The 25,658-nt window shown below is 37.2% G+C and overlaps 1 protein-coding gene and 1 pseudogene across 23 annotated transcripts in view; both read left to right on the forward strand.

Annotated features, from left to right (window-relative positions):
- Window positions 1–25,658, forward strand: part of ADGRL2 (adhesion G protein-coupled receptor L2) — a 684,472-nt gene that overhangs the window by 400,082 nt on the left and 258,732 nt on the right. The gene's annotated exons all lie outside the window — the stretch shown is intronic.
- LOC103886306 lies at window positions 12,092–13,946 on the forward strand (annotated as a pseudogene).

Consider the following 25,658-nt stretch of genomic DNA (forward strand, 5'->3'; position numbering starts at 1 on the left):
ATATTTCATTGAATCTAAGATGCTATCAATGGTAAGATGTACCCTTATTTTATATTCTAAAAAGAAAAACTAAAACTCTGCCAATGAAACTATGATATACTATTGATTGAACAAGTTATCCTCATTTCAGTGAAGTCATTAGGGTAATACAAAAGTAATTGTGGTATTTGCCATTAAAAGTACTGCAAAAGCAGCAATTACATTTGCACCAACCTAATGGGAGACAAGATCCATTTTACAATGGATAAAATAGGCTTTATGGAATAATTTAGAGAGCTTTAGCTCTTGGGTATAGTATGTTAACTATATCAGCCAACTCAATGGTGCTCCTTTCCTGCAAGAGACTATCTCCTCTATTCAGTGAGATTAAAAAAATGTACTATGGATTCCAAATTGATTCTGCTGTTTCCCATGTACAGAGTTATCAAGAAGATATTTTATCTTTTAAGAGAGATGACTTTGGCTTGAAGGAAGCAGAATAGTATAAAAAGTAAACACAAAAAACAAAACAAAACAAAAAACCTTAGTGTTTGGAGTTTTGTTTTGTTTTTTTTTTTTTTTTTAATTTAAACTTTATTCTTGTTTCTGTGAGTCCTTAGGCTATGGGTTGATCTAGCTGACACATGATTTCCCTACTCACTGTCTCCTCAGTTCCCAGTTTTTCTGCCCATCAGTCTGTCTTCTGCATACCATTAAGAGGCATTTGAAATTTTGAGGGGGGTTAAATATGCCTTAAAATATCATTATAAAACAATATTAAAAAATGGTCAACCAAGCTTTAAAAAAATTTTCAAAACATGTTAAAAACTATGCTATTCCTAACAAATTATTGTCAAATGTATACATTATAATGAAAGAAGTAAAGTCAATTGTTTGGCTATCAGAGAAGGGACTTACAGAGAAATAACTGGTTCCCGACCCCCTCACCACTTCAACTTGATTTAATTAGTTGATTAATTATGGCTGAACAACTAATCACCTGTGGCCTGTCTCCTTATCTGTTTTGGAGATAGGCATTATGAGGCAAGAAACAAAGCTAGGGGGAAATATTAAATTGCAATTTAATTGTTTTCACATATTGCATATCAAGATATTTTCTAATGTGTCAGATTCTTCTGGCATTATAGGCAATATTCACTTACTCAACACTCATCCATCTGTTAAATAAACCCATATGAAGCACCTCACGAGTCTCAGGTACTCTGGATAGAAGGATGAACAGTGCTGCTTCCTATAGCAGTGGTTCTCAAACTTTTTGAGCTAAGAACCCATTTCTACTCTCAAAAATTATTGAGGATTCCAATAACTCTTGTCAGTCACGGTGGCTCATGCTTATAATCCCAGCACTTTGGGAGGTGGGCAGATCACTTGAGGCCAGGAGTTTGAGATCAGCCTGGCCAACATGGCGAAACCTCATTGCTACTAAAAATAGAAAAAATTTGCCAGGTGTAGTGGCGCACACTTGTAGTCCCAGCTACTCAGGAGGTTGAGCTATGAGAATCACTTGAATCTGGAAGGTGGAGGTTGTAGTGAGCTGAGATCATGCCACTGCACTCCAGCCTGGGTGACAGAGAGACACTGCTCAAAAAATTAAAAAAAAAAAAAAATCAAGAACTTTTATTTTTTGTGAGTTACATCTCTCAATATTTACCACATTAGAAATTAAAATGAGAAATTTTAAAATATTTAATTGTTAACTCAATATTTATGAAGAAAATCAGCCTTGCACAGATACTACATGCAAAAAAGGAAGAATATTTTAATAGCCTTCTCAGATAAATGTGCTATTCTTCTTTGATACTGAATAAAACTTTGACAAATAGTTTATTAAAGGTTAGTTGCGAGGTGGAATCTGAAACCATATCAATGAACATTTAAAAATCTGCTGCATTAAAACACATTGGTTAATCTTACATTTTGAATAGATTTTTAACCAATATACTACATGCATGATTTTGCAACATCATGCATTGGTCATTTGGAAAGTATTGTTTCACTGAGTTATGTAGATTTCTCATATGTCAGCATATTTCATAAAACATTTTAAAGGAATCACCACTGTTAATATCAACACAAAGCTTATCAGAAAAGTCTTTACATATTAGGAAGCTATAAAGTTCACAGTGACAGGTACAAATTGTTCTTCAGGTTACAATTCTTGTCTGCATGTTTGGATTTTATCATTGGCAATAAGTACTATTGATTATTTTCCTTGAAGTGATTTGGCTTGCTTTCATTCATTGTTTAAAAAATATCTGCACAACACCTAAATCTGAATAACCATCATTAGTCTGTCAGTTGCTTTTTAAAGTAAAAATGGTATTTCATGAAGAGAGCAGCTATGTCAGGTTATAACTCAAACATTTATCGTGTAAGTGCTTTTCCTCAAGACAGTCAGACTTTGGTAGTCAGTGAAAGTGCTTTTTGCATGCATCCATTTTGTCATATAGAATATTAAAGATGTATATTCAGATATTTAGATTTCATAAAATTAACAATGATTTCATTGTTTTTAAAAAGACATCCTTAATTAAAATTGGTATTTTTTGTTTGTTGTTTGTTTTGTATTGTTTTTGTTTTTGTTTTATTGCAAGTGTGAGGTGGCTATATGACTATAGTGCTACATATGGTTTGGTGCCACAGTTTTAATTTATGCTAAGATGTTAGCAGTTTTTTTCTATCATCATTGCAAATGTCAACAGAGTGAAAAAGGCAAATAATGTCTTAGTATGATATTGAAAATAGATTTGACTTTATAAATCCCCCTGAAAGTGTCCAGGGACCCCAGAGGATCTGCTGACTTCACTTTGGGAACCTACTCTAGAGATTCAAAGGTTAAGGGAGAAGATAGATTAATAAACATGAATTTTCAGTGATTTGTAATAAGTACAGTGAAAGAGGAAAGCGAAAAAATATTTTCAGAGCACTTTCTAAAGGAGAATACATCTGAGTGTGATACTGAAGAACACCCAAGTGTCAGCCAAGTAAAGAAGGAAGTCTTTGGCTAATCGAATCCTGTGCCTGGGAATATGATTTCTGTTTTCATTTTACCAATGCTTTCTAAAGTCTAAAGACATCTCAACCATATGGTTTCTATATGGCAATTGGATACAAAAAAAAAGTATGCCCAGTCAAGTAAGGCCATTAATAAACAATTACCATTCAAGGTTGAGTTGCTATGGGAATTTGGAAGGAAGGACCTGGAGAGCTGCATGAGATTCCATGTTGTATTTCATAGACATTTTTATGTGGTAAGCCAGATGTCATCTTTCAAGTACTTTTGGGCTCTGTGTCCCAATAGAAATGAATTCAAATCGGTCTTCATCAATGTGACCTGACAAGATGTCATTGAACTATTTTAACTAACACTGAAAAAAGGTGAAATTACTGACATGGATTGAATTCCTAACATATGACTTGGTGACCTTACAGATATGATTATATTTAATTATCAAATAATTCAATAGGTATCACAATATCCCTATATTTAAGACCAAGAGACTGAGGATCAGAGACATTAAGTAATACGCCAAAGGTTACAAAAGCACATAGTATACAGAACTGGCCTCTAAGCCAGCTGTGTCTAACTGGGAAATCACTGTTCTTTCTCAAACTGGGATATATATAACTGGGAACAGGCAGAGTTATATCAAGTGTAAGATAAGCCCCAGAAAACACACTGCTTATCATGCTGGAGCACCAATTTACCTGGATAGTGGATTTTTTTTTTTTTTTTTTTTTTTTTGAGACAGAGTTTCGCTCTGCTGCCCAGGCTGGAGTGCAGTGGCATGATCTCAGCTCACTGCAGCCTCTGCCTCCCGGGTTCAAGTGATTCTCCAGCCTCAGCTTCCTGTGTAGCTGGACTACAGGGATGCACCACCACTCCCAGCTAATTTTTTGTATTTTTAGTAGAGATGGCGTTTCACCATGTTGGCCAGGCTGGTCTCAAACTCCTGACCTCAGGTGATCCACCCACCTTGGCCTCCCAAAGTGCTGGGATTACAGGCATGAGCCATCATGCCCAGCCTGATAGTGGATTCTTATAATTTTTTTTTAAATTAAAAAAACCCAGATATATAATGAAATGGAATGAAAATTATTTGAAGATGGAGACTTCCAAGGCATTCCATCTTGAGAGGGAAGGACCTAGGATCTTCCTAGAGCATCCAAGAGTCAGAGTTCATAGTCCTCTGCATTGATGGAACTTTTGAGACACATCCTGAGACATGCATTTTTATGTCAGACAAACCATGTGTTTTGCTCAGTAACTAGACCAAATGCTGTTCAGTTAGTGTGCAAAGCAGTCTAAAAGTGCTCCTATTTCCTGATTGTTGTGGGTATAACACACATTTCTAAGCATGTTTCACAGATGTGACATCAGCATGTACCAGAAGAGGTAAGGTTAGAAGGGAAGAAATGATTAACTCTAATATTTACAAACAGCCACTAATGGTCAATGATAGTGATGATGATGAGAATGAGTATGATGAAAATGATATTTTCTGAGTATCTACCATGTGCTGAGCACTATGCATAAATTCATCATCTTAAGTAAACTGCACAACGATCTTGCAAGTTGATCTTAATGTCCCCATTTGTATATGTACCCAGACATAATACTATGCATTTGTGTTATCTCAACAAGTCTGTGAGCTATTATTATCCATATGCTGCTGACAAAAAATTGGTCTCAGAGTGGATAAGTAATCGCCCAAGTTTATACAGTAAGTAAATGATGGAAATACGCAAAGACTCGGAGGTGCCTGTCTCAAAAGCCCTAGATCATTCCATGCCATGCTGCCTTGATATTAGGTAGAGATACTGTATTAATCTGTTCTCACGCTGCTAATAAAGACATAGCAGAGACTGGGTAATTTATAAAGAAAAAGAAGTTTAATAGTCTCACAGTTCCACATGGCTGGGGAGGCCTCACAATCACATGGCGGAAAGTGGAGGAGGAGAAAAAGCATGTCTTACAGGGCAGCAGGCAAGAAGGCGTGTGCAGGGAAACTGCCCTTTATAAAACCATCAGATCTCATGAGTCTTATTCACTATCACGAGAACAGCATGGGAAAATCCTCTTCCGATGATTCCATTACCTTCCACCAGGACCCTCCCACGACACGTGGGGATTATGGGAGCCACAATTCAAGATGAGATTTGGGTGGAAACACAGCCAAACCATATCAGATACCTATATAATTTATCATTTAAATTTGGATACTTTTGAAAGTAAAAGTAGATACTACTAATAATTGTGCCAGAGCAAGAGACATAAATTAAGATTGCCTCAGAAAATAAGGAATAGTTACCTCACTATTAGGCAAAGATAGAGGCTGAGTGGTATCAAACTTCTTAAAAATATATGCATCAAGATATTTCTTTATTTTAAAATATTGACTAATCATTTCACCTCAAGCAACCTTTTATCGTATGGGGCAGAGCAGGGAGAAAGCACATATGTATGCTTAATACTCAAGAAATAATTTTTACCTAGCAATTTATAGAGTAAAAAACCTGCATCATTTTGATACATTTTTATACACAATATAATAGAAGTCAGGTACAAAACTCTAAAGGCATAAAGAAGATTTAGAAAATCCTAATTCAGTTTTAGAAATTAATGAATGTGGCACTTACTATATGCTGAAATATTATAACTTACTGACGGAGGGGAAAGAATTTTGAGAAGTGTGTTACATACTTGAATATTTCCTATTTCAGAAATAATCCTGTAACAGTAACTTGAGACAGTTTTACGTAATTGTGGCAAGTAGTCACTCCACCTTGATTCAAGTACAGGTTTGGGCACTTTTTTTTCTTTTGTAGTTGCTTCTACTCAATGTATCATAGGTGTAAGTCCTTAATTTCTCTCCAGTAAAAGAAGAATAGCTTATAATTTCTTTTGTTTCTTTTTCTTTGATGCAAGAGTTCTCTCCTCCCAGTTTTTAACCTGCTTTATTCAGACATTTTTTCTGCTCTTTTTTTTCTTTTTTACTCCTCAGTAGATTTACATAAAGTTAAGTGACTTAAGCTGTTTGTGACATTATTTTTGGATTTTACTGCTTCTTGCTTTGGCTGCTCCTGATCATATCCAGATTTATTTTCTAGAGGAAGCTAATTTAGTAAAAAAAAAATTTTTTTTTTTTGTAAAATAAGTACTATAAGCTTTCAACCAAACAGGGCACTCAAATGTACAGAAGAAAAAGCCACATTTATTCACAAACAGATGGGTTTTTCTTTTTTCCTTTTTTTAATTCTAAAGAGACATATATATATTCTTGAGTAATACAATATGTACTAGCTTTGAACAAACATTTTATGCAGACATTAGGTCTACACAGGAGAAAAAGCACCAGCTCAAGTAATATAATTTACCACTGTGAGATTTTTCTGTTAGTGTGTATATGCATCTTGTAAATTCTTGTGCTTCAAGTTGCCTTTCAACCTTTTCAAATCATCCTTATGAATCTTTTCAGTTGGCTGGATATAAGAAAAGGAGACTTTTCTCATGAATGAATATGAGAGTTATTATGTTAAGCATGGAGTAAGAGTGTGCTGAGCACTTAATGCGACATGACATGCCTGGTACTCCCCACAAGCTTACCTTCAAAAGGATGAGACAGAGACAAATATAGCTCTGCATACATGTCAAATGGCCAAGTGCTGAGGGGGAAATATCTCTTATCCCCCTGCTTTTTTTCCATTGTCTCTTCATGAGACCAAGGTCACAAAACCTAATGAGGAACAGAAGTCAAAGGAAGTCGAGTTCTTAGGTCCCCTGTACAGTACCTGGATTATAATTAATAGCTGAAGTTTTGAGGCCAACCAGATCAAGAAAGGCATGATGTTCCGTTCCCACAGGCACCTTTAAGCTTAGCAATGCTAAAGTTAGGGATAGTTTGCCTCTTCAAAGCCCCACAGCATCGTAATTGCTCAAGGTACTGAAATACATGATATCATTTCATATGAAAATGGGGCAAGGGCAGAGAGAAGAAAGACTCAAGTGCTAGAAAGAGAAGAAAGAGAAGCATTTTACTATTATATTTTTATACTAATGACCTTCACTTGGTCTCTAACACAGTCTGTCAGATCTTAAAAGTTTATTTCTAGCCTTAAAGAAAGTAGCTTGAACAGTTCATATTTCTGGATATGGCAGGCAGTGTGGTAAAGGAAAAAGCAAAGTCCCTGCAGGCAGAGAGATGTGTGCTTGATCAGTTCTGCTATAGACTTTGCATGACCTTAAGCAGCTTTCTTAGATTATTCGAGCTCTATTTTGTTATCTGTAAAATGGTGACAATAATACTTATTTCCCGGTGTTATTCTGAGTACTGAATGAGTTCTTATACCCAAAGCATTTAGTACAGGGCCTGCACGAGTTTGTGTTCATTCACTGGGTATTGCTATTGTCATTAAAAATTTAATTTTATTCTCAGAAATTACATTTTATTACTGTCATAACCTTATAGACCAAAAACAAACAGGGTAATCTGTACCTTCTCCTCCCTGTGTGGCTGGCACTTTCAGAGAAAAATCTCTTAAAAGGAAATTAAAGCAGTGCAACTACCTGTGATTTGTCAGGGTCATATAAAAGAGCTATACACCACCACCACCATCAACAACAAAATCAGTATCTAAGAACTGGATTAATCCAGGTGTAAAACCATCAAAAGAAGCATAAAAGGGTAAAACCACAAAAATCATTACATATTCTGAAAAGTATGTACAGAAGGTAAATTACATTTTGTGTGTGTGTGTGTGTGTGTGTGTTTTGCGGTAATAAGGAGGATTAAAGTAATATTTAAAGTGGTTAAGAAATCTGGACATGGGCTCAAATGCAACTCCACTATACAGCATTTGATCTTCAAAATAATAAAGTGTTATTTAGTTTTTGATCCTCAGTCTTCTCATCAAAAAATGGGAATAATAACAGACTTACTTCATAGGATTGTCATGAGGCTTATATGGGATACTGCATGTAAAGCAATCACTAAAATCCTGCATTAAGGATGAAATCTTGTTATTAGCATACACGAGCCTTTTGCCTCTATTTAGCATGGGTTAGTCATGTTGTCTCCATTTTCTCTTCTGGCTGTTTCTCTAAATTATCAGGACTTCCCAAAGCCAATGCTTGGGAATGTCTGCTTCTGGAACATTTGAATGCACTTGAGAACTCCCTGAGAAAGAAGCATTCTAGAGTGTAAAAGTCATGAGCCAGTTATATATGATTCTCTGGTTAAGTCCACAGGAACCCAGTCTGGGCTTCTCTCCTTTGGAAAGAGGTACAGCATGGCTCCCAAAAGGCCAACTACAAGTCAAAGGCCATGCATGATGTTTTGACTTTTCACCATCAAAATTCATCTATCAGTGAGGCACAGTTCATATGACTAATCTTGTTTGATTTGGCAATGAAGTGAAATGTCAATAGGCTTCCTATTTTGACTGAAATTATTAAATATACCAAAGGGAATATTACATGTGTGTTAGTCATCCCAGAATAAAGATGAGCATACATCCCTGAAAACTTCAACTCCGCTAATGGGATAATGGATCACCAGAATATTTTATATTTCAAAATGCATACTTTGTTCACATTCTTGCTTCACTTGGAGAATTGTGTCACTGTTGCCAAAGTCTTGGGTTTCCTTTACTCCATGCCTGGATTCTCCATTGACACTAATGGGAATTTCACCTTCCAGCACAAGACAATATATGGAACTAAAATGACAATAGCAGAAGGAAAATAATACATTTTGTACATTGTGCTACAGAATATTTTTTTGACTGTTTCTGTTATAGTCATTGACTATTGCTAAGAAAGAGCCATTTGGAAACCCAAAAACATATTGTCTCTGAGGCTAGTCTTTTGAAAACATACTTTTACCCTTACATGTCATCACAAATTACATAAAAGAATAATTATAGATCAATCTACATAGTTTTAATTTTGTGGCTGGTTAATTATAAAAGCATACCTCTCTGGCACTGCCATTAGTCTATAAGTACGTGTGTCTTGCTCTGTGGCAAGGTCGGAGTGCAGTGGTGTGATCTCGGCTCACTCCAACCTCCGCCTCCTGGGTTCAAGTGATTCTCCTGCCTCAGCCTCCCGAGTAGCTGGGACTACAGGCATGCGCCACCATGCCCAGCTAATTTTTGTATTTGCAGTAGAGACGGAGTTTCACCATGTTGGCCAGGATGGTCTTGATCTCTTGACCTCATGATCTGCCTGCCTTGGGCTCCCAAAGTACTGGGATTACAGGCGTGAGTCACCGCATTTTGGGAGAAAAGATTGTCCATATTTTCTTAAGGAAACATAATGCAAAATCTGCCATTTACTGAAATTAAAAGTATGATGAAATTTTTGTAGTTCATGTTCACACATTAGCAATAACCTGTAGAGCTATGATTTGATAGAATGTAGCATTAAAAAAAAAAAAAAAAAAATCCTCTGTGAAAGAAGAACAGATACAAACCCCATTTATATGAGTGACCAAATGTCAAAAATGTAGTAAAGTGGTTTGTGGACTGTCCTGTTCATTATTTTGCTGACTTGGAAACCTTAAAGTGTTTTGTATCCTTTTCATTATCTATAAAATTATGAATTGTAATGGAATTTACACAAAAATCCTCCTGGAGAGTGGAGACTTTACTGCATAGTCAGCTTTGCCTTATAATCCAATCTTCCCCAATGCAGTTGGTATGGCAGTTGCCAAACTCAAACAGCAGGATCTCTTTTGTAAAGAAAAGTATGAATTTGAGCTACAAAATGAGCAGAATATTTTTCTATTACTCTGGATGTTTCCTCTTGCTGAGTTTACATGAGAAGTCTAGCAGGAGATGTTATTAAACAGCCTCAGAAATTAGCCCCAAAACAATTATCTTGGTTTAGCTATGGAAAAAGACACCAGAGGCTTAATGAAAAGAGCATTTGAATTTTTGTGATTGAATATCTGTTGGACACCTCTGTAGTTATTAACCCTTATGGATAGGATTTCAGATTTTTAAAAATTATTTTTAATTGAATTGGTTTTGGAAAACTGGAGATTAAAAACAGTTTTCAAACCTGTGTTAAGAGATCCCAAAGCAAACTGAGAAATAATGGATTCTTTAAAAGTTTGGTTTAAACCTTGCCTCCTGGCAAGGAATATACCCTTTTCAACATAAATCAGAGTTTTCATATTACAATAGATTTATAGAACTAAGTAAGAAAGAATATCTCTAGTCATATAGACCACCATACGTTCCTTACAATCATTATCTTCCAACATCCATGGCTTTCTTTGTGTTTAGTAGTAAATTTGCTATGAATTAAAGCTTCCTACAGATTCCTTAAGACAATATTCCAAAAGTTACTATATTTTTCAGTTTTTTATATTTCTCTACACATAGCCAGAACATCAGGTTTCCCAATCCTGCTTCTTTCTCTGCGTTCTTTTACCATCCCAAGTAATTTCTCTATCTTTATAGTATTTGCTATTTTTAAATATTTGTTGGCTGTTATCATGTCAAATCTTAAGTTACTTAGCCAGTTGCTTTAATCTTTCCTCCCAAGCCCCTCTCCCAACCTCACCTCCCCAGTCACTTCATCATTTTTTTTTCTTTTCTCTTTACTCTCTCCAATCTTCCACATATTTCTGGAATTGAGTTTATCTAAACCGAATGCACTTTTCCAGGTGCATCATATATCATCCCCTAGGTCTGGGATATGATGGTTCTTTGTATACAGCCCAATGCTAGTGGAGTTTGTCTTTTTTTCTGATCACTGTCAGCATGTTGACTCAGAGTGTTTTTTGAACATCTCCCGCTGATTCCTGAGGGAGCCTTTCTGCAAGTGGGCTATCCTCTACCTGGTAGTCTATTTTTAAAATGTGATATGGGAGAAAACATGATTTTGTGGACTGTGTTAGAAAGCATGTCCAGGTACCACATTCCACCCCCTGCCATTTTTAGAAACAAATCTATTTTCTTGGCATTTATTTTTGTTTAACTATATTTTATTATGAAAATGTAATGGTAGCATATGCAGACAAATTGCTGCTGAGGTTGCCAGAGTGAAAACAGAGATTCTTCTAGCGGTATTACAGACGTTTTTAAAAAAGTAGTTGAAAAGGCCAGCACTGAAATTAAAAGCATTCTTTTTTTTTTTTTTTTTTTTTTTTTGAGACGGAATCTTGCTCTGTCACCCAGACTGGAGTGCAGTGGTGTGATCTTAGTTCACAGTAAGCTCTGCCTCCAGGGTTCAAGCGATTCTCCAGCCTCAGCCTCCCGAGTAGCTGGGATTACAGGCCACCACGCCTGGCTAATATTTGTATTTTTAGTAGAGACGTGGTTTTACCATGTTGCTCAGACTGGTCTCAAACTCCTGAGCTCAAAGTGATCCGCCTGCCTCGGCCTCCCAAAGTGCTCAGATTATAGGCATAAGCCACTGCGCCCAGCCAAAGCATTCTTTATTTAATGTTAACAAGTGAGGTCTTTATATTTTCTTCACCTATTCATTTTTTTAAACTGCTTCTTCTGACCATCAAACTAGTTCACAGTAGGTACAAAACTGAGGGTGAGAAGCAAGAGAAAAGAAATATAAAATTAAATATGAAACTACAAAATTTTAGTAATACAAATTTCAGTTATACAATTTTTTTCTATATCATCATAAGGAAGTACTACTCAATATAAAAAGGCTATTGTAGCTATTAGATGGAAGTAGGCTACACCGAAATCAACCACAAGTCACTTGAAGCAGTGTAAGAAAAGATTATGTAACACCTATATATCAATAAAGCAAAACTGGATAACTTGTGAGTCTGATGAACTGGGGAAAAACGCTCACTTACATATTAACATATATTTATGTTTTATATATTACATATGTTTTATATGTTAACATAAATAAATAAATATCCATGGAGTCTAAGGGGTTATCAATTATGTAAACCTACTGCCATTGATCTGATAACAGCTTTTCAGAAAATGAACTATATAAAATTTAAACAATTTTCTTTCTTTCTTTTTTTTTTTTTTTAAATAGAGCCGGGGTCTTGCTATGTTGCCCAGGCTGGTCTCAACCTCTTGGACACAAGTGATCCTCCTGCCTCAGCCTCTCAAAGTGCTGGGATTACGGGTGTGAGCCATTGCACCCGGCCAGATTTAAACAATTTATTTTTGCTAAATGACAACAGCATACATTTATCTGTATAATTACATGTCACTCTCATCTTTGAATTACAACCAAAATTTAACTCAAAACCTCTTTTAATATACTTGGAGTCACTTTTGAGGCTTTATGATGGTATCAAAGAGATAACCACACTGCTTTTAGTTCATTCACTTTCAATTATATATCTCAGTTAATACTACTTTAGTTATATATCAGAACAACAGAGCCAAATTAATCTTGAAGAAAGAAATTTATTGGCTTTTGTAAGTTAAAAATATGCAGGTAGGCCTGGCATAGTGGCTCACGCTTGTAATGGCAGCAATTTGGGAGGCTGAGATGGGACGATCTCTTGAGTCCAGGAGTTCAGGACCAGCCTGGGCAACATGGCAAAACCCAGCTTCTACCAAAAAAATACAAAAATTGCTTCTGTGTGGTCACGCCAAGCCAGCACCTGGGCCTGGAACTGGGCCGCAGCCCCTCAGCTTTGCCCACCGCCTCCCGACCATGGACCCCCGCAAAGTGAACGAGCTTCAGGCCCTTGTGAAAATACGTAAGCAGGATCTGAGCATTCTGCACGCCGAGGAAATGCGCTTCCTGAGGAAGGGGGTGGAGAGCATGGGGGTAAAGTACTACCTGCTACTCAGAAATCTAAATCAGAAGAAAATACCAAGTGGAAAAAAAACCTGACAGTAAGAAGGTGCAGGAAGACTTAAAGACAGACAAACCATCAAGTGAGGAAAGTGATCTAGAAATTGATAATGAATGTGTGATTAAACCAGACACTGATGCCCCTCAAGAAATGGGAGATGAAAATGCAGAGGTAACAGAGGAGATGAGATCAGGCAAATGATAAGAAAGTGGCTGCTATTGAAGCCCTAAATGATGGTGAACTACAGAAAGCCATTGACTTATTCACAAATACCATCAAGCTGAATTTGCACTTGGCCATTTTGTATGCCAAGAGGGTCAGCGTCTTTGTCAAATTAAAGAAGCCAAATGCTGCCATCCGAGACTGTGACACAGGCATTGAAATAAATCCTGATTCAGCTCAGCCTTACAAATGGCAAGTGAAAGCACACAGACTCCTAGGCCACTGGGAAGATGCACCCATGATCTTGCCCTTGCCTGTAAATTGTTTTACGATGAAGATACTAGTACGATGCTGAAAGAAATTCAACCTAGGGCACAGGAAATTGCAGAAGAAAGTATGAGCGAAACGTGAAGAGCCAGAGAACAAAGAACAGAAAGAGTTAAGACGGCTGGAGAAGAGCGTGAGAGAACCCGGGAGGAGGAAGAAGCCAGACCACAGTAAGAAGCTCAGGATGGCTCTTTTCCAGGTGGCTTTCCTGGGGGAATGCCTGGTAATTTTCCCGGAGGAATGTCTGGAAGGACCCAAATGCCTGGACTCAATGAAATTCTTAGTGATCCAGAGGTTCTTGCAGACACGCAGGATCCAGAAGTTATGGTGGCCTTCCAGGATGTGGCTCAGAACCCAGCAAATACATCAAAATACCAGAGAAACCCAAAGGTTATGAATCTTATCAGTAAATTGTCAGCCAATTGGAGGTCAAGCATAATGCCCTTCTGATAAACAAAGCCCCTGCTGAAGGAAAAGCAACCTATATTACCTTATGGATGTCGCAATAATACAAACCAGTGTACCTCTGACCTTCTCATCAAGAGAGCTGGGGAGCTTTGAAGATAATCCCTACCCTTCTCCTCCAAACGCAGCTGAAGCATTTTACAGTGATTTGCCATTAGGGTATTCATTCAGATAATGTTTTCCTACTAGGAATTAATCCCTACCTCTCTCCCCCAAATGCAACTGAAGCATTTTACGGTGATTTGCCATTAGGGTATTCGTTCAGATAATGTTTTCCTACTAGGAATTACAAACTTTAAACACTTTTTAAACCTTAAAAATATTTAAAACAAATTTAAAGGGTCTGTTAATTCTTATATTTTTCTTTACTAATCACTTTGGACTTTTTTCCTTTGAGTTATTGGGAAGGGAAGATATTTATGTATGGAAGATTATTGCTCTAATTTGAGTGAAACAAAAGTTTATTAGTGCGAGGCAAACAACTCATTTGAGGATAAACTTTGTGTTGGATATGTGGTTCCTGAAGCATTTTTGCTTGTCTTTTTAAATGCTTTATCCTTTTCTTTAAATACTTGTTTCAATAAAACTAACTGGGACCACTAGTATTTCAGTAGGACCTGGGTAGGGACTGGAAGTACTTGGCAGGGCAGTGGCAATCTTGCTGTACTTTAAATAGCATGCATCCTTGGGCAGATTGCCCTTAAATCTTACCCAGTGGTGAAGGGATTTTTCTTGTAATGCTGCAGCAGAGTTGGAGTACTTAGTTCTGTTCTTGTCCAGTATATCTAATAAATGTTTCATATTATTTCCACATAGGGAAAATAAGGGAATATTTTTCTTTTTGTATTTCTATGCTTAAAATTCTCTTTCCTAGTCAAAAAATGCCCAGCTCTGTGTCTGCTTTCTGCTTGTTACATTTTTCTCCCTTACTTTTCTTGGGCTAAAGACAGGCTTTTTCCACCAGCATCATCACTGCTATCATCATTAACAGCATAATTATACAAGCATATTTAATGCTGAGTTTAATTTAATATGTAATACATAGAGTAATTGTAGGGTAATACCCACAACAACTGTAGTTTCTTACTTGGCCATGAGAATGCTTATTTAAGTGTTAGACTTCCACTCTGGCGAAATCTTGTCATATCAAAAGACATTGGAAAGAGGGACTCCCTTTGTTGTTAGGTCTTCTACTTAGAAAATACCTATTGGAGTCAGAGTTTATCTTGTAGTATTCATCTTTGTATTTTGAAGATAATAAAGTTTGAATTACATTGATATGCACAAAGGGGAACCAATTTTTTTGATCCAATGTGAATTATAAATGAGATAATCCAGTTATTCATTGTAGAGTTGTTGAGACTATAAAAGACTCATTGTCTTTGTATTCAGCTCTTCCTTAAATAGTGTAACCATACCCCCAGCTCTGCTTGCTTTCTTTCCCTCCCCTCCAATGATAAAGAAAATGATAAATTTTCTGTTGTGCATTCAATTCTTATTTTAAATAAGACTAAGTATAAACATTGTACCTGATATTGCTACCTTTCTACCAATGTTTCAATTTAAAGTGCTAGTGCTTAAAAACATTTTCATTGGATAAGACCTTCTGTACTTTGCTTATTTGAAGAATCAGTGGTAGGAGCAGTGAAGTAAATTCTATGGAGTACATTTCTAAAATAGCACATTTCTGGAATCATAAATAAGTTTATTCAGGTTCCTACCCTTTGCTGTACACAAGCAGACAGAAATGCATCTGTTCCATAGATGAGAAAAAGCTATTATGCTGATGGAGCATGCTTTTAAAATCCTTTAAAAATACTCACCATATAAACTTGCATTTGACGCCAGGCGCGGTGGCTCATACTTGTAATCCCAGCACTTTGGGAGGCTGAAGCGGGCAGATCACAAGGTCAGGAGTTGGAGACCAGCCTGGCCAACATAGTGACTATTGGTATATTTCTCATCATAATTCAAACAGCCAAGTATGAGATGACCCATTTCCCTAAATTCTCCCGCAGAGGTGGGAGAATCTCTTGAACCTGGGAGGCGGAGGTTGCAGTGAGCAGAGATCACTCCACTGCACTCCAGCCTGGGCGACAGAGACAGACCATGTCTCAAAAAAAATAAATAAATAAAAATAAATTAAATAAATTTTTTTTAAAAAACAAAAAAACAAAACAATCCGCAGGAAGTCTTTAGGCACTGTTGGTTCATGATCTCAGAAAGAATCTCAATGACCTGGTTTCTCTCTGTTTGTAGGAATTTTCTCTTCCATACAGTGTCCATTCTCAGCAGGGTTGTCCCTTGGGGAAACTGCAGCAGCTCCATCTCCTTGCCCCTCTTTTATTCCAAAAGTCATGAGAACTTCTCTCTTACAACCCTTACAGAAATCCTCAGCCTGGCTCTTACCTACCCGAATTGGGTCATACATCCTTCCCTGGACTCATCCCTGTGGCCAGTCACATGGGATTAATACTGGGTTACTGAAACCCCTGGGCATGGTCAAAGAAAACTTTGTGTGATGATGGAAATGTTCTATAATCTACTATGTCTTGTACAGTAACAACTAGTCATGTGTGGCTATTGATTACTCAAAATGTGCTTAATGCAACTGAGGAACTAAAATTTAGACTTTCTTTTAAGTCTTTTAAATTTAAACTAAATAGCCACTACTGTATTGGACAGCACTAGAGTTGAGAGTGTGGGTCAAACCTACTTAAATTACATGGATTGAGGAGTCATTCCCCAAAGAAAAGGTTTGGGGAGGAGGAGGTCCTATTTTACCAGAAATGGGAAATATAGATGCCAAGGGGTAAAAGTAACACATGTTCACTACACGTACTCTAAAACTTCAACTTTTTATTAACACCTGTTTGACTGATAGTTTCATTTTACATTATACAGTGCACATCGTATTACCTACAGTTTTTCTAATGCTTTGTTTTTACTTCATTAGAATGCATACAGTAGGAACTTTGGACAGATAACTGTTCAGGCCTGAATAAGAATCCATCCTAAGCTATCGTTAGGGATTCACTGCTTTTAATTGAATTCTCTTTTATGTACACTGTGTTCATCTTTCAGAAGATATTTTAAATGACATACATGGAACCAAGTTTATATTAAATTTCATGCGGCATTTTTAATACAGGTAACTGAATGACAAAGTAGTAATCAGATTATAGATATTGCTGATGTCAAACATGTACAGTTACAATTGCACTACAATGTTCTCTTTTGACTGAAGTATGCAAATTTTCTCTTTGATGCTGACTTATTCATTGATTCAACCAACCTTCCAAGACAGACAGGGTTCTTGCCCTCATTGAGCTTCTAATTCTCAATTTTGTGAAAATATGAGATACCATCCATGTTAGACTTGAAACAAAATAGACCAAATTAATACTGGTTTATTGCAAAATTTTTAGAAATATGAAGACATAATTAGTGGAAAATAAAAAGTATCTAAAATCCCATCACACAGAAACAACTACCATTGCCGGGCGCGGTGGCTCAAGCCTGTAATCCCAGCACTTTGGGAGGCCGAGATGGGCGGATCACGAGGTCAGGAGATCGAGACCAGCCTGGCTAACACGGTGAAACCCCGTCTCTACTAAAAAATACATAAAAACTAGCCGGGCGTGGTGGCTGCGCCTGTAGTCCCAGCTACTCGGGAGGCTGAGGCAGGAGAATGGCGTAAACCTGGGAGGCGGAGCTTGCAGTGAGCTGAGATCCGGCCACTGCAGTCCAGCCTGGGCGACAGAGCCAGACTCCGTCTCAAAAAAAAAAAAAAAAAAAAAAAAAAAAAAAAGAAACAACTACCATTAATGTTTTAGTACATATTTCTTTAAAAAGTATATGTATATGAGTACTTACAGTCATTTGTATAAGGATGAGAACCTGCTATAGATAATCCTTTAAAACTTAATTTTTTTTTTTTTAAGATGGAGTCTTGCTCCATCACCAGGTTGGAGTGCAGTGGCGTGATCTCAGCTCACTGTAACCTCCGACTCCCTGGTTCAAGCGATTCTTCTGCCTCAGCCTCCCAAGTAGCTGGGATTATAGGCATGCACCACCACGCCCAGCTAATTTTTGTATTTTTAGTAGAGATGGGGTTTCACCATGTTGGCCAGGATGGTCTCGATCTCCTGACCTCATGATCCGTCCGCCTCGGCCTCCAAAGTACTGAGATTGCAGGCGTGAGCCACTGCTCCTGGCTGAAAACTTAATTTTTACATAATCACATGGACTTTAAAAACATCGTGTTTAATGGCTGCATAGCATTCCATTGTGTGAATAAAATATATATCTCTCTCTCTAAAAAGTACAACTCTTAGGTAAAAAGTATATGAACATTTTTTAACATTTTAAAGATTTTGGAAATTACAAGTTCCATGTAGGCAAAGGTTTTTGTCTGTTTCGTTTACTGCTAAATACCAGTGTGTAGGACAATGTCTAACACCTAGAGTATATTTAATAAATATTTGTTCAATGAGCAAGTGACTATTGGTATATTTCTCATCATAATTCAAACAGCCAAGTATGAGATGACCCATTTCCCTAAATTCTCATCAACTTTGGGATTTACATTTTTTTCTTTTCAGTTTTTTCTCTTTTTTTTTTTTTTTTTTTTCTTTTTGAGACGGAGTCTTGCTCTGTCGCCCAGGCTGGAGTGCAGTGGCCGGATCTCAGCTCACTGCAAGCTCCGCCTCCCGGGTTCACGCCATTCTCCTGCCTCAGCCTCCCCAGTAGCTGGGACTACAGGCGCCCGCCACCTCGCCCGGCTAGTCTTTTGTATTTTTTAGTAGAGATGGGGTTTCACCGTGTCAGCTAGGATGGTCTCGATCTCCTGACCTCGTGATCCGCCCGTCTCGGCCTCCCAAAGTGCTGGGATTACAGGCTTGAGTCACCATGCCCGGCCTTTCTTTTCAGTTTTGTAGACAGAAGATGGTATCTCATTTCAGCTTTTGTTTTAACTTATTTACTTTGTCCAGAAGTACAAATTGTGTCCAATCATGCTTACTTAGGCAAAAACAAGTTCTACAGGGTAAGAAACTTGTAGCCTGATTTTGGCTGAATATCTCAAAATCTTAAAATTTTGACTAAGCAAAATCCAGCAGGATTATGGGTTTGGGAATCATATTTCAGTCCACTAAGAAATCATATGACTAGAGAAGTCACTAAGCCTACTTTATCTCATAACATATTAACATATAAAAAGCCTTTAAATGCAGGTATTTGTGTTTTAATAAATCACCAAACAGAGAAACCTAGAGAACTGTGATGACTCTACCTAATATTTAGCTCTCCCTATTCTCTGAAGAACTTTTTTTCTTCATGTCCTAAATGTAACTCGTAGTCTAACACATAAGCACAATCGAAGTTTATTATAAAAACTACAGAGAAAATTCAAATAAACCAACATTGGGAGCTCCAATCAAATCTCATGTGGAACTATAACTAGGACCTAGAACACGAACGTCTCATGGGGGCTGTCTCCTCTCACCGAGCATCTGCTTTTCTTCTCTTGCTCTTGCCCCTACTCAATCTCTCTCTGTCTCTCTTTTTCTCCTCTCTCTCTGTTGCAGTGCCTGCCCATGTCCAAACATGGCTCTGCACTGGCTTTAGATCCCTTTCCTATTCAAGCACTTAACTAACTGTGCTCCAGTTCCAAATAAGAGAATTAGATTCACTTCTCTTGGGGAGGTAACTGTCCTCCTTCTCCAGCCCAATCTGCTATGACCCTAGGGAAGGATCCCCTACTTCAAATATGGGAGCAAGGATGCCCTACTGATATGGGACTAGTTAAAGAAGAGGGGTGAGATCTGATAAACATCCTAAAAGGCATATGTCACAATGTGCCTGCACTTGTTAGATGCTAGGATACAACTATAGGTAGAAAGTGGCTCCTATTACATAATAATTCATTAATCTAACTTGAGTATACAATTTAAATAATCTTCCAGCCATCATTTAAAAATCATTTATGATAATCAGCAGTTTCTACAAATCTAGTTTTAATTCCATTGCTAAGCTTCACTGTATTTATTTTTCAACTTAAGTGTTTTACCATTTGTCCATGTCAGAGATCTTTGATTCCACAAAAACAATTTTTTAAGTTTATTTTTTGTTCTACTAAGTGTAGGTTCTTATTTCTAGTTATTTTTAACTGAGCTGCTATATCTTGCAATTTTAGTACTTTCTTGCAGTACTGTTTTTCTCAAAATTACCTGACTTTGCAAAAATTACATAAATGAACAGAACTACCTCTTGCAATGCCACATTTCAAGCATTTTTGAGATAATCCATTACCAACTGTGCTCTCTATACTAAGCAAAATGATTCATCTAAACTAGTGATTTGATGATGTACACATTTTTTCCATCTTTTTCATTTTCTTTGCATTTCATAATTTTATATTTTCCCCCCTTCAATTCTGTTGCAATTCAAGTCTATTATGGAAAGAATTAAATCATTTTCTCTTTCTCATTTAACTAATTTCTGACAGTTAATCTTTCCAGTTCTAACTAGGGTGATTTTGAGGAAAGAGAAAATAAATTACGTTTAAGTTACACCTACGAACAATAAACTATTTAAATCAAGCCATCTCCATCATTAGTATCTATCATTCTGGCCATATACTCCGGGTCTTGCAATATATGATATATGGCTAAATTTACAGGATTGGTCAAGTTGCAGTTTCATTACTTCTCCTATTCAGATGTATCCTCAAATTGTGGCAATATGCATGACATGACAGCCTTCCTTAATGACTGATGGAGATAGTTTCATCATGGTTCAGACCACCGTGATGAGCATCAATCACTAAGACAGCCAAAGATGTCAAAGCTGCTAAGATGCTCTTTAATCCAGCGATCCTAGGAAGTCACAACTGTCAGCACAGATCTAAGCAATTGTCTAGCTCGGTGGTCCCTAACTTCTTCCAGTTAGAAAACCTGTATTAGACCAGAAAACACCCTTGAAGAATTCCACTTTTATTAAATGCATATACATTGGCCATCACCAGGTATATTGTAACAAATACCATTTTCAATGTTTTACATATTGCCTTGACCCCTTTTACCCATTTTCTCTGAGAACTGCTCCCATTCCTTTAGAGGTGGCCACTTGTCCTATATTTGAGGTTAGAAATCTTTGTAAATAAATTTTAAATTTACTAATTATAGTAACACTTATTCAAAGAAATAAGTGTAAAACATGCTATTTATTCAGTCAACAGATAGTGCTTAGTGCAGGGCCGGGCATAGTGGCTTATGCCTGTAATCTCCAGGGAGGCCGAAGCGAGTGGATCACTTGAGGTGAGGAGTTCACAACCAGCCTAGCCAACATGGTGAAACCCCATCTCCACTAAATTACAAAACTTAGCCGGGTGTGGTGGTGCATGCCTGTAATCCCAGCTACTTGGGAGGCTGAGGCACGAGAATCGCTTGAATCTGGGAGGCAGAAGCTGCATGAACCGAGATTGTGCACTGCACTCCAGCCTGGGCAGCAGAGTGATACTGCGCCTCAAAAAGCAAAAAAAAATAGTCCTCAGTGCTTCAAACAAATTGAGAACCACTGATCCAGAAAATATACTTGTTATAAAATTCACTCTTACCTTAATAATTCAGATAATTGAGGAAGAAGTTTTTTGTTGTTTTATTCTTTACTTAACATTATTGATCAACCTGATTATCTACTTTAGCTAATATACACAGACAAAACCTGTAATTTTATAGGAGGCCATGTCTAAGGTATCACAATTACCCTCCCATGATTCAGGTATGGTAAAATTATGAATATATTTCTCTGAGGTGCAGTAAAATAGTTTATTTATTACTTCCTTAACATCTCACTCATAGGTGGTTACATTTTGAAAGATTATTAACTAGGCTGTGTAGGCAAGCACAATAATTTGACATCAGGAAGCTATTATCTGAGCTAGCCTCCCTCCTGCTAGGGTCCAAGGATATTATTTACAGAAATGAACCAGTGTACTATGTTTAACACATTCTTTGAACATTTGTGCCTATACTATGTTAGGTTTTCCTGTTTAAGTGTTTCTAAGTATGAGTTCATTAAAAATTTTTTCCCACCTACTTTTTTTCCCTTAATTCCATTAGGCTTTTTAAATTCCTACACTGGCTTTCTAATATATCAATTTTGTACTTATCTATACCAAATGAGAATTCTCACCTTCTTCAAAATCTGATTCAAAACTTACTTCCTTCAAGAACTTTTCAGAATAAATGCCATGACTTTGCACTTCCTCTAGAGACTCCCTAAGATTTCAAATGTTCTATCATCTTTTTTTGTTACAGCATATATATCATGCTTATTATATATTCAGTTTGAACTGCTTTATGCTTTGCATTTTTTTTTTTTTGTAATTGCAGTTACTTCCGTATTTCACAGATGTATGTATGTGCTTGCTGCTCTCTACATCTTGATAATGCTTTGCTTCAGCCTGATGCAACATGGCCTGTGCGTTTTTTGTTTTTTCTTTTTTTTTAATTTTGTTAGACAGTGTTCAGTACCATTTATAACTGTTGACTAAGCAACTAACAAATTTTTCCCAAAGAAGAGTGGCAATGCACTTTGCGGTTTGTTAATTCATTAATTTACCCTTTAAAGATTATGGATTGATCAACTCCTGTGCTCCTGGCACTGTGCTAAGCACTTGAGATACATCAGAAAAAGAGAGAGACTCAGCTATAGAGTTGATAATATTAACCAAGACAATCTGTTCAAGGCACTTGAACCATTACACTATCCAAACATTGTTCCAATGTTCACCCTATCCACAGAGACTAGAGTATCACTAGTCCCTGTCCCTTTTTCTTTTCTCTGTAACCTACTTATTGCTATTAACACAGTCAAGGGACAGGTAGATAACTGTGAGAAATCTATATATTTTCAAAGGGGAAGTGAGTAGTGAATCACATATTCATTATCTTGACCTTGGAGCAGGTCAGAGTAGATACAGAAGAAAGGAATGTTACCTGCTGCCAACTATTGTTAAGAGAGTACAATGTGAGATCCACCCCTAGTGCACTAGTTGATGTATTGCTGTAAAATCTCTAGGTATTCCAGCTGTAAGAAATACATCAGCTAGATATCTCAACAATAAATATATTTGAAATTATACTTGTCAGAGAAAAGCTTGAGAGAACTACATGTTTTTTAAACTCTATTGTTCTTCCTTTATGTCTTAGAGTTTACCAGTATCATTATTAATATTTACTATTAATTGCCTATGTATATTATTTAATGCCAGCACAGCCTTACAGAGGTGCTGTTTTAAATGACAAATATAATGATTAGTGAAATGATGATTAAACATACACTATAAGCCTAGCACCTTCATAAAAATCTCAGAGCTCTTTACAAAAGCAATAAAACAACAAACTGAAATAACAGCTGTGCAAATCGTAAACTAGTTTAAAAAGATGACACTTAGGAGTTTAAGGGTTTTTTGAAGCCCATAAATAAAAAGATGCAAAGTTTCATGCTCATGAAAACCAGCTTTTAGAAGTTGCCAATGGAGGATAGTAGACTAGGTGACCTAACATTTATCTTCAAATCACAATGGCTATGTTGAAATGGATGGAATACCATATATATGTCTTAAGACTGTTATTTGATTTTCTTAGGCAGAATTGTTAATTGACCAATTTTTTTACATTTAACTTACAAAAAAAAATAGATCATAAGAAAATAAGCTTATGATAAGGATTTTTATTTTGAAGAAATTTCAAGTACTCTTAATCTAAATCCTCTATACCTTCTATATTTTACGATAACCATAATATTCACTGTGATGATCTGAGATACTGTAGAATTGCATTTATCAAGCTACTTGACTATATTCACTGTAATTCACTTACTTCAGCAAGAAAATCAAACAAAAGTTTGCTATAAAAGGTGATATTGGCTGGTGCATGAGGTAGTATCTGAGCTCCCTTGACACTGTAAGGTCACTGCAACCAAAGGTTCATTACCACATTGTGAGGAGTCAGCTTCAATGTATAAGCTGCTATCCAGAGAAAACTAAAGAAACTAAAGAAAGCAGACCAATCATTAATTGTATGTGTTGTATTAGTTTGCTAGGGCTACCATAACAAAATACTACAGACTGGGTGGCTTAAGCAACAGAAATCTCTCACAGTTCTGGAGGCTAGAAGTCTGAGATCAACATGCTGGCAAGGTTGGTTTCTTCTGAGCCCTTTCTTCTTGGCTTGCAGATGGGTGCCTTTTCACTGTTCTCACCTGGTCTTTCCTCCGTGTGCACGTACCTCAGGTGTCTCTCAGTGTGTCTGAATTCCTCTGTTTATGAGGGTACCAGTCAGGTTAGATTAGGGCCCACCCTCAGGGCCTCATTTTAACTAATTACCGCTTTAAAGGCACTGTTTCCAAATATAGTCACACTCTGAGGTACTGGAAGTTAAGGTATTAACATATGAATGTAGGGGATGGGGCACAATTTAGCCCATAACATATGTTGTAGTGAGTTGAACAGCGTCCTTCTACCCCCTGCTAATAGCTCTGTCCACTTGGAACCTCAGAATGTGACCTTATTTGGAATAAGGGAGCTAAATGATTTGAACACATGGATACAAAGAGGGTAACTGCAGACACTGGGGCTGACTTGAGGTAGAGGGTGGGAGGAGGGGGAGGATCAGGAAAAATAACTAATAGATACTAGGCTTAATACTTGGGTGATGAAATAATTTATACAACAAACCTCCATGACACAAGCTTACCTATATAACAAAGCTGTACATGTATCCCTGAACTTAAAATAAATGTTAAAAAAGGCCGAGCTTGGTGGTTCACGCCTGTAATCCCAGCACTTTGGGAGGCCAAGGTGGATGAATGACTTGAGATCGGGAGTTCGAGACCAGCCTAACCAACAGGGAGAAATCCTGTTTCTACTAAAAATACAAAATTAGCCAGGCATGGTGGTGCGTGCCTGTAATCCCAGCTACTCGGAAGGCCGAGGCAGGAGAACCACTTGAACCCGGGAGGTGGAGGGAGGTTGCAATGAGCCGAGATCACACCATTGCACTCCAGCCTGGGAAAAGAGCAAAACTCCACTCAAAAAAAAAAAAAAAAAAAAAAAAAAAGTTAAGAAACATTTCTTTAAATAAAATTTTTAATTTTATAATGAAAGGAAAGAAAGAAAGAAAACATGGAGGGGAAGGTGATATGAAGATGGAGGCAGAGATTGGAGTGATGTGTCTATAAGTCAAGGAAAACCAAGGATTGCTAACAGCTGTACAAACTTAGGAGAGAGACATGGAACAGATTTTCCATCAAAGCCTCCTGAAGAAACAAAACTTACAACTTGATTTCGGATTTCTTGCCTTCATAACTGTGACAGAATAAATTTCTGTTGTTTTAAGCCACCCAGTTTGTAGTCACTTGTTAAAGTAGCCACAGGAAACGAATACAGTTATTGGTACTGGAAAATAATAAACACATCTACCACATACCAATGACTTCCATGTACAAGGCATTATTTAGGTATATATTGTCTCTCTAATCAATGAAGAAACTGAGGCTTAAAGAGGTGTAAGGTAGCCAGGCATGGTGGCTCACGCCTGTAATCCCAGCACTTTGGGAGGCTGAGGAAGGTAGATCACTTGAGGTGAGGAGTTCAAGAGCAGCCTAGCCAACATGGTGAAACCCCATCTTTACTAAAAACACAAAAATCAGCCTGGCATGCTGGTGGGTGCCTATAATCCCAGCTACCTGGGAGGCTGAGGCAGGAGAATTGCTTGAACCTGGGAGGCAGAGGTTTCAGTGAGCTGAGATCATGTGACGTACTCCAGCCTGGGTGACAGAGTGAGACTCCATCTCAAAAAAAAAAAAAAAAAAAAAAAAGGTGTAAGAAGGAAA

This window comes from Papio anubis, chromosome 1 (genome assembly GCF_008728515.1).
Source record: "Papio anubis isolate 15944 chromosome 1, Panubis1.0, whole genome shotgun sequence".
Taxonomy (NCBI): domain Eukaryota; kingdom Metazoa; phylum Chordata; class Mammalia; order Primates; family Cercopithecidae; genus Papio; species Papio anubis.